The 11,204-nt window shown below is 39.8% G+C and overlaps 1 protein-coding gene across 1 annotated transcript in view; it reads left to right on the top strand.

The window, feature by feature from the left end:
• The window catches only part of tmem163a (transmembrane protein 163a), a 227,537-nt gene that overhangs the window by 107,041 nt on the left and 109,292 nt on the right, over nt 1–11,204 (top strand). The window lies entirely within an intron of this gene.

Raw genomic sequence — 11,204 nt, forward strand, 5'->3', positions numbered from 1 at the left:
CGTGCTGCCAATTCTCTTTTCAGCATGCAAACAGTCAGCAATGCAGGTTTCCTGTTTGCTGCCTCAACTGATTAAGTGCTGGGCGATCAGTTACCTGAATTCCCTGGTGCACAAACAGATCAAAATGAAATTTTCCTTCATGGTGTGAACTTTTGCAAACATTCTCAATTACCTTCCAATACACAGGAGGGCATTTGATTGAATGGAAATAGTTGCTGAGTTGAACAGAATTTGAGTATTTCTGCAAATTGAGACAGAATGTCAAACTTCAAAAGCGTTTAACTTTGTATAATGCTTGAGAGAAATGAACTGATTGGTTGGCAAGTCTAATTTCGTACAAAAAGACACAATTTAAATTAAAACACAGGAGACAATAGTTCCTTGATGTATTCTTCATGGCAATGACTTGACCAATCTCAGTCAATTTGACAACAATTAGCTTACTACTTGTGTGATATATATTACTGTTTAAAATTTGGCATTTCAGCATTTGTCCTGAAAAGTGCAAGACAAAAGCTTTAATCACGCACTTTTCTGTTAGCAATACTCAGTGGAAATAAACAATAACATATGTTGGATGTATGAATGACTATTACAGCGGAATTAACTGTTTATTCTAGCATTTAAATGATAGTTACCCATTTAGCATTAGAGAGTGCAAATTCTGTTTTCTGTCTTAAACTGAGCATCTTGTGTGCCTACCTCAATGTCACCACAGAGATTGCAGAAAAGCAGCTGTTTGGTTCAGATTAACAGACCAAAACAGTAAATCCAATTAATATCAGTAGTCTTGACTTGTCTCGAATGTAGTATGGTGATCTTGTAATTTGCACAAAATTTGGAGGTGCCCTAAATTTACATGAAGGATTTTCTTTACGTCTATTTTTTCTTCAATGCGTTAACATGAAAATGATCAGGTTTTAATTGAAGAAATAATTTTATTCGTTCACAGGATGTGAATGTTGACAACTAAGCGAACATTAATTTCCCATCTCTAACTGCCCTGGAGAAGGTGATTAGTGAGTTGCCTTCTTGAATTGCTGCAATCCTCGGGATTGAGGTTCCCTCTCAAAGGTGTAAGCAGGGGAGTTTCAGTAACAGCGAAGGAATGACAGTATATTTCCAAGTCAGCATGTTGGGTGACTTGGAAAGGAACTTCTCTGTAGTAGTGCTCCCATGCATCTGTCGCTCTTGTCCTCCTAGGTTGTAAGGGTTATGGTTTGGAAGGTGTTGACAGTTAACAGAATGATGAAGTACTTTGATGCATCTTATAGATGATGCACACTGCTGGCCATGAGCATCGATGGTGGAGGGAGTCATTGTTTGTGGCTATGGGGTCAGTGAAAAAGGCTGCTTTTCCTGGAATGGTGCCAAACTTCTTTGTTGGAACTACACTCATCCAGGTAATTGGATATTATTCCATCACACCCTTTACCTGTGTCTTGCGGGTCACACAGGCTATAAGGAGTCAAAAGGTGAATTATTCACTGCTGGGTGCATAGCCTATAATCTATTTTTGCAGCCACAGTATTTATCCAGCTGCTTCAGTTCAGTTTCTGGTTCATGGTAACCCTCAAAATATTAACAGTGGGGGATTATGGTAATACTTCTGAGCACCAACAGATGATTGCTAGATTCTTTTTTGCTAGAGATGGTCATTGCCTGATACTTGAGCAATGTAAATGTTACAAGTCACTTATCAAACCAATCCTGGATAATTCAGTTTGTGAGGAATTATGGGTGGTGCTGAACATTGTGAAATAACCAGCAAACACCTCACTTCAGACTTTATGATGGAGTGAAGGACATTGATAGGTCATTGATGAAGCAACTGAAGATGACTGGACCTAGAACACTACCTTGAGGAGCTCCTGCAGAAATGTCCTTGGATTAAGATGATTGACCTCTACAGTCACAGCCATCTTCCTTTGTGCTAGTTGTGGCTTGAATCAACAGAGAGTTTTCCTTCTGACTCTAGTTTTGCGAAAGCTTTTTGATGCCTTTCTCAGTCAAATATAGTCTTGATGTCAATTTCTGTCATTGTCACCTTACCCCAGAAGTTCAGCTATTTTGTTCATGTTTGAATTAAGCCTGTAGAGATGAGAAACTGAGAAGCCAAGGTAAGCATTAATGAGCCTATTATAACTTTGCAACTGGATAACACAGTTGTCAACATCTCAAATCACTCTGCTATTGCTCGAGTGTGCACTAATAGGGTGGTAATTAGTTCAATTAGATTTGTCTTGCTTTTTGCGGATAGGACAGGTCTGGGCAATTTTCCACATTGTCAGTTATATTCAGTACTATTTGTGATGATACTATGGCTTTAAGAGGTGTATTTTGTCTTGATTTTTTTTATGAAGAGAGTTTGAGACAGAGGTGATAAGCGGTCTGTTCGACTCAATAAAGTGAACAGCTTTTGTGAGGCCTTGGGGCTTTTTTAAAATAAGTAGGCTGGATAGGTTGGGAGTGTAGGAGATCGAGAGGTTACCTTATTAGAGGTTATAAAATCATGAGGGGCATAGGATAAGGTGAATAGCAAGGGTCTTTTCCCTAGGATGGGGGAGTTCAAAACTAGAGGGCATATTTTTAGGATGAGAGGAGGAAGTTTTAAAAAAGACATGAGAGGCAACGTTTTTACACAGAAGGTGGTTCATGCGTGGAATGAACTGCCAGAGGAAGTGACGGATGCAGGTATAGTTACAACATTTAAAAGACATTTGGATAAGTACATGAATAGGAAAAGTTTAGAGGGATATGGGCCAAACACAGGCAAGTGGGACTAGTTTAGTTTGGGAACATGGCTGGCGTGCATGGGTTGGATGGAAAGGTCTGTTTCCATGCTACATGACTCTATGAATCTAATAGAAATAGCGTGAAGGTATGGGGTCAAGCTCCCACAGAACCAGAATTTAGTTTAACATTCACTAGCTGCTGGGCTTTGGAAGCTGCCATATGCCTCTCCCTGCAACAGCAAAATGCTTGTTTTCTCTTTCTGATGTTTCTCTTGATGTTCTTTTTTCCTGGATGGAGAATTGCATGTGAGACAATCTATTTTACTGAATTTGCATTTGCTAAGGAACAGTTGATGTTTAGTAGTTAAATAATTTAGTTAAATATTCCATTAACTTCAGAGTACAATGGGATCTTGATAGATGGGTCAATGGGCCTAGGAGTGGCAGATGGAGTTTAATTTAGATAAATGAGTTATGAACATGTACCTTTAAGAGAGCTATAAGCAACACAACTATCTGACAGAACCAAATATTCTGACAAAAAAGTAACATTTGGTCAAACAACTCAATTAGCTGGTTCCCTAGAAACTCCAATCCAGTTTGAATTTCATATATTGACAATCTTAAAATCCAATGCTTTGGGGGTTAAAACCAGGGAAAATTGAACATAAGGGAGGAGAACTGCCAGGCCACCAGCATGTAAAAAGACTGCCTGAAAAATAGCTCTCTTAAAGGCACCTTTATCGATCAGTAACGTGCGAAGCAGAATCCCCTAGAAGAAGAAAAGAAGACAGGAACACAGAGAAAACTGAAAGCTGTCTCGTTTGGAGATAAGAAATTTTGTTTTGTAAATCTTAATTGGGAATTTTATCAGACTAGTATTGTGGAAGGGCAAGGTAAAAGATAGGTTAGAGGAAGGAGTTGAAAATAGTTGTTAGTTAATTATTCTCTCTTACACTTTACGAAATAAAGTTGTTAAATTTTAGTGTAAATAATACTTGGTCTCTCGAATTTTCACAGATTACTGCATGGGATAAATCTTTACTGTGTTGCTGCTTTTATTAGGCAGGAGTGTTTACCCCATGTCTTAACAAATGTGAGGTGCTGCATTTTGGAAAGGCAAATCTGGGCAGAACTTGTACACTTAATGGTAAGGTCCTGGGGAGTGTTGCTGAACAAAGAAACCTTGGAGTGCAGATTCATAGTTCCTTGAACGTCGAGTCTCAGCAGATTGGATAATGATGAAGGCATTTAGTGTGCTTTCTTAATTAGTCAGAGCACTGAGTCTAAGAGTTGAGAGGTTGTGTTGTGACTGTACAAGACATTGGTTAGACCACTTTTGTAATATTGTGTGCAATTCTGGCCTCCCTCCTATGGGAAGAATGTTGTGAAACTTGAAAGGGTTCTGAAAAGATTTACAAGGATGTTACCAGGGTTGGAGGATTTGAGCAACAGGGAGAGGCTGAACAGGCTGGGGCTGTTTTGCCTCGAGCATCGGAGGCTGAGGGGTGACCTTTTAGAGCTTTATAAAATCATGAGGGGCATGGATAGGGTAATTAGACAATGTCTTTTCGCTGTGGTGGGGGAGTCCAGAACTAGAGGCTATAGATTTAAGGTGAGAAGGGAAATATTTAAAAGGGACCTAAGCGTCAACATTTTAATGCAAAAGATGGAATGAAATGTATGGAATGAAGTGCCAGAGGGAGTGCTGGAGGCTAGTACAATTACAACATTTGAAAGGCATCTGGATGGGTACATAAATAGGAATGGTTTAGAGGGATTATGGGACAAGTGCTGGCAAATGGGACTAGATTAATTTAGGATATCTGGTTGGCATGGACGAGTTGGACTGAAGAGTCTGTTTCTGTGCTGTACACCTCTATGACTCTAAGTTTTCCAATAAAGTTATTACTTCAATTCTTCTTTCTTTGGTATTTTGACTATAGTGTAAGAATAAATTATGTTTTCCTTCCTGCCTGGCAGTTTGATCAGCCGAATTGAATCTAGAACACTTGCCTTACATTTGCCTTTAAAAGTAAGAAAAAGTTGGGGTCTAGGCAATCTTCTTAATATATTTTGAGAGGGTTTGGTCTTCTGCATAGCATATTGTTGGGATTGTCAAAGCCGATAACCTTTGCACTGTTCAGTGCTTTCAGTCTTTTCTTGATCTCATATAGAGTGAATTGAATTGTATAAAGACTGGCATCTTTGATGGTGGGGACCTTAGATGGAGGTTGAGTTGGATCATCCAATTGGCAATTCTGGCTGAAGATGGATGTAAATACTTTAGTCTTGTGTTTTGCACTGACATGTTCGCCTCCCCCATCAGTGTGGATGGGGATGTTTGTGAAGCCTGCATCTCTTGTGAGTTGTTTAGTTGTTCCAAATGGATGTAGTCGGGCTGAAGAATTTAAATCTGATCTGTTGGTTGTGGGACCGCTTAATTCTATCTGTCCATTACTGGCAACGCTCACTTGATACTTCAAAAATATCAGCCCTATTTCAAAGACCTGACTGAATTTCTGACTTTATTACAGTGATTTTGAAATGGTTGAAGAGAGCCAAAGGGAGAAATTTTGACAGCAGCCAAGTCCGAATTTCAAATGTGCAGCAAATTGAGATACAGCCAAAATGTGGATGGAAGGAATCGTGATTCAAAATAAGATCAGAGAGAGAAGGAAGATGGGAGGGTGCACAGACAAAAAATTTGAATAATTTTTGAATTATTTGAATTACTTGAAAAAGTAAACTAAACTGGGACAGCAAGGACTGACTCTCATGCGTGATCAAAAATTCAAACAACAGCAGTAGAGTGAGAAAGAAACGTCATTTATATCCATGAGCAATGCCAGCTAATATGTCTTTGTAGACCTGAAATTACTTGGTTTAATAATTATGTTACCATATATGTCTCTGTTTTAATTTATATTTGCAGCCCTGCCATTGACTTATTCTTATTATGGAAAGGATGAAATATTAGATGTACTGTGTCAATCAATTGTGTTGCCGCATTATGACAACACTGACTGGTTTCTCTGGAGCAGCATTGTTATAAATAAAACAGATATCTTCTATAGCAGTACAAATATCAGTTACTCTTGAATTCAACATGCAAAGCAATGATCCAAAGCAAGGAATTATTGCAAGCAGTAATCTATACATTGTCAGATGTCTTTGTAAACCATATAACTTTCCACTTGAATCTGAGACAAGGTGGCATTACTGATGTTTTTCTTTGCATCCTTAGATGATGTAGCTTTATTCTATTTTTCTCTTTAGGATGTTGAAACAATCTGTCACTGATACATTAATATACTTATGCAAAGAGATTGACTAGTTAGATAACCTCATTGTGGCACACTTTGAGTTGAGTGCCATTTATCAGTGGAGCCTTGTGGAGCGATAATTGTGTTCCTATCTGTGGTAAAAGTCCCACCATAGGTGTTCTATGATACTTCTGTATAGTTTTAAATAACGTCAGGTCTGTGGCACTGTGGTTGTGTTCCTACCTGACCACTGGATTTTATTTCAGGGGCAAACATATTGTGTGGAATTTTATAAGACCCTGAGTGATGTGGGCTATGGCAAGATTTGTGGCAAAAGCATGTGAAAAGCCTTACTCCACTGGAGGTGTATCATAACTTGTCTAAAATGATTGAGTATAAATGACTTGTTGAACAATCAACTTATCTGCAGCTACAATCAATCTTATTATTTGCAAACTAAGAAATTTATCCAAGGTTTTTGAAGAATGGGAGCAAGTCAATCCCATCTGAAACTGGGCAGTACTCTAGCTGAGCTAAACATGAAGAATGGGGAAGTGAGACCTGCTTCCAGTTTGAATGTGTGTTGCTGGAAAAGCGCAGCAGGTCAGGCAGCACCCAAGGAATCATTCCTGAAGAAGGGCTCATGCCCGAAATGTCGATTCTCCTGCTCCTTGGATGCTGCCTGACCTGCTGCACTTTTCCAGCAACACATTTTCAGCTCTGATCTCCAGCATCTGCAGTCCTTACTTTCCCCTGCTTCCAGTTTAACTGACAAAGACCTACTGCCACATTAACCTCGTTTTCTTCATGCTGCAGTGGAACCCCACCTGAAGGGGAATGCTCTTTCAGAAACTGGCAGCTTCTTTTAAGATTTTGTGAGCTGTTTTTAATTTTGTTTTGTGCTATGAAATTATACTGCAGGACTAATCAAAAGAGATACAAAATGTAACTGCCCAAAAGCCCAATGTAGACTATCTACATTTTGGTAGCTTAATGCATGAGTCATTCCTGAACATTTGAAATTCAACTACAGGAGCAAACATATACAGCAGAATCTTACAGGAGTCTGAGTGACATGGTCAGATATGTCACAATGTGTTGAAAGACATTGTTTAAATACCTATATGCTACATTTATGGGAAGGATTTGTAGTCTGAATGTGCATGGCTGTGAATATCTGCATGTTTGAGATGCTGTCGCCCAAGTTTCTCTATGCAAGCCTCCAATCTAATGTGACAGAATTGTGCAAGAAGTCCAGAGAAGCCTATTTAAACATTGGGAGCATCTCGTACCATTTTTTTTGTTTCAGACAAATGGCATAACAAATGTCTCAATAGACACCAGCAAAATGCAAATTAAGGGGATTATAGCTTGTTAAACACCTTGTTAATGACCAAATTTGCTTCATTAATATTTAGGTTCTCACCTTACCAAAAGCTAGAAGTCAAGTGAACTTGACCTGGTCCTTGAGGAGAAAGTGAGGTCTGCAGATGCTGGAGATCAAAGTTGAAACTTTATTGCTGGAACAGCACAGCAGGTCAGGCAGCATCCAGGGAACAGGAGATTCGACGTTTCGGGCACAGGCCTGAAGAAGGGCCTGTGCCCGAAACGTCGAATCTCCTGTTCCCTGGATGCTGCCTGAGCTGCTGTGCTGTTCCAGCAATAAAGTTTCAACTTTGACCTGGTCCTTGGCACTGCCTTCAGTAATAGACACCAAGGCTCCAGAGGAGATCAGAAGCATGGATGTGGCCTCAATGCTTAAATAAAGCAATGCTGCTTCCTGAGAATTATGCAACACACTTCTCAATTTATTGGGGCATACCAGTTGAAAATCACTGGATCGCAAGTAAGGGCTGTTGGGCGCAGTCTTTGTGTCCCTAACTCTGGGTCAGAAGTCCCACATGTATCAGATATGTCACAATGTGTTGAAAGACATTGTTTAAATACCTATATGCTACATTTGTGGGAAGGATTTGTAGTCTGAATGTGCATGGCTGTGAATATCTGCATGTTTGAGATGCTGTCGCCCAAGTTTCTCTATGCAAGCCTCCAATCTAATGCATCTTCACTGAACAGTCTCCAATGAAATAACATTTTTTAAAAATAAGATGATGAAAATTGGTCACAGTACGTGGCACAGTGGTTAGCACTGCTGCCTCACAGCGCCAGAGACCCGGGTTCAATTCCCGCCTCAGGCGACTGACTGTGTGGAGTTTGCACGTTCTCCCCGTGTCTGCGTGGGTTTCCTCCGGGTGCTCCAGTTTCCTCCCACAGTCCAAAGATGTGCAGGTCAGGTGAATTGGCCATGCTAAATTGCCCGTAGTGTTAGGTAAGGGGTACATGTAGGGGTATGGGTGGGTTGCGCTTCGGCGGGGCGGTGTGGACTTGTTGGGCCGAAGGGCCTGTTTCCACACTGTAAGTAATCTAATCTAATCTAATCTAATCTAATCTAATCTAATCTACTCCAGATGTGGTCTTTGGAGTAGAGAAGGGTTCATTGTGCACATCGGGGAGACCAAACATAAATTTATGGTACAGATCACCAAGCATCTCAGCCGGGCCTGCAGGGGCCAACTGGAACTACCAGTCGCAGTCTATTTTAATTCCTCTTCCCACTCCCTTCCCAACATGACCATCCTTGGCCTCCTCCATTGCCACAATGAACCAAACCACAAATTGGAGAAACAACACCTCATTTTCTGCCCGGGCAGCCTACAGCCCAGAGGTCTAAACATTGAGTTCTCCAACTTTAAATAACTGCCCTTCCCATCCCCCAACTCCCTTCCCAGCCCCTCCCCCTCCCTTCCACTCCTCTTGCCACCAACTGGATTCACTCTTCCATTGACCAATCAGGTCTTACCTCTATCTGCCTTCACCTATCCCCACTTCACTACCCTGCTCCCTTTATCTGCAGCTCCCCTTACACCCATCCCCAGTCCTGAAGAACAGTTACATCCAAAATGTCGACTTCTCCACTTCCTGATGCTGGTTGGCTTGCTGTGTTCTTCCAGCTTCCTGCCTGTCTACTTTTGTGGATGTCCAGCTGGTAAATTAGGTCTTTTCACTATCGTGGTATTAGATGATTGTTGCTTTCTCAGCATTATCTTTTCTCACTGATACTGACAATTCTTCTTGTTTTGCAGGCTGCCTTGCTATCTGAACAATGTCAGTTAAAGATTTGTCGGTAAACTCAATGGATTGAACAGATCCTTCTTGTTCTTGATACAAGCTGTTCTGCTATAATGTGTATTTCTTCAATGCGAATTGGCTTTAACGTGATTGAAGAATTTAGATTGTTATTTATGCAATGCAAACGTGGCTATAATGCGATTCCAGTCAAGAGTGTGGTGCTGGAAAAGCACCATAATCAGGAAGGGCTTATGCCCCAAATATCGATTCTCCTGCTCCTTGGATGCTGCCTGACCTGCTGTGCTTTTTGAGCACCACACCCTCGACTCTGATCTCCAGCATCTGCAGTCCTCACTTTCTCCTATAATGCGATTCCAGCCCCATTAGTTGAAATGGCACTGCTATTGTGCGATATTCTTATAACCCAAGATCTCACGAGAACGGAACTATCACGTTATATCAGAACCGACTGTGTTTGCTTCTACTGGCAATCTTTGCTCATTTTTCCATCTGAACTTTCTTCAGTAGTGATTAAAATGGAAACATTTCCACCAGTTCTGAAAAGTCACATATTCCTCCTGTTCACAGAATGTAGTATTCTTTATGCCAACATAGGTAATATCAATAGATTCTTCCTTCCCCATAAGTCTGAAATGCACAATTAAATCTTCACATGGCTGTTGTTTCACTGGCTGATCAGCAACAGTTTGCTTCTGAACTAATTATTCTATTGAAACTGATCAAACTCAAGCTTCTATTACAAAATCATGGGGGTTGGTTAGCTGAGCTGCAATGCAAATTGTCGCCATGCCGACTGAGGTCACTATGACTGGCCGTCCTTGCCTGAGCTTTGGTAACCCTCAGGTTAAACCACCAACCGCTGTCTCTATCTCTGTCTCTGTCTAATGGGATAGTGGTACTGTGATGACTTTACTGTATTTTACTTTTTACTGCAAGGATATTGAGTTTAAGACACACTTGAAGGCTCAAAAATGAGAAGTATTAATTGTGAATAACATATATTTTCAACTCTCTTACGCTCCTTACATTGTCAAGTCATTTGTGGCATACTTTTATTCCTGGAGAATGTAGTCTCATCTCAGTAAGCTACAACTTCTGTTTCTTCAGCTATGGTATTGATCTGCTGGACCAATGACACTTGTCCATACGCTTGTAACAGCATCAGATTGGGTGGAACCAAATGCACTGTCCAACACTAACCCTTTGAAAACCATAGCTTTATACAACACTACTGAGTGTCAGATCTAGATATTTTTTTCAGTTTTGACCTGAAAGTTAGTCCAACCTTATAGAAATGTGCCAATTTTTGCAAATTTGTTTGTGATAGTGTTTATATCCAGTAAATGTGGTTTTAATGCAGTCTAATCTAATTTTTTTATCTTATTAATATTGTCTGTAAGTTGCTTAAATTTCAATTGAGACAACTTGATAATTTTATTTTAAGTACTGTTTAAAAAAAGTGCAGGTGATTTGTCGGGTGTGAGATTAAAGACCGAAATAATTTTACCATGGAACTTTCTCAGCATGACCTTTGTATGTATCGAGTACATTCTGCTTCCCTGTCAAATTATTCAGTCTTTCAATCATTTTGATGTGTGACATTAACAATGTCTAAATATAAAATTGTTGCTACATTGCTCAGTAATGGTTTCCATGGAAAATGTCATGCTTTAAGGAACTTGCAGAATGGATAAAATGTATTTGCTTGCTGTAGCACATCAGATGAAGTGGTAACAGATTTTTAATCAATAGGACACCTTCTAACATATATCTGACATCTGACTGATCCATTATCCTAATCAGCCAACATTTATTACAAACAGGAGAATTCCTTGTTTTTCCAAGTCTTTCCAGATAAATAATTTTGACTTCTGGGTAATCCACTGCTAATTTATATATAATGCTTATTCTATTTAATTTAAAATAGCTTTCATGGGATTTATTTTGCTTAGTATTCAGTATTTTTTTTTACTATAAAATCATGTGCACACATTTAATAGTAATCTTAAATCTGTGTCCTGTGGTTCTTGACCCGTCTATCTTTTCCATATAA

Source organism: Chiloscyllium plagiosum, chromosome 7, assembly GCF_004010195.1.
Source record: "Chiloscyllium plagiosum isolate BGI_BamShark_2017 chromosome 7, ASM401019v2, whole genome shotgun sequence".
In the NCBI taxonomy this organism is placed as follows: Eukaryota; Metazoa; Chordata; class Chondrichthyes; order Orectolobiformes; family Hemiscylliidae; genus Chiloscyllium; species Chiloscyllium plagiosum.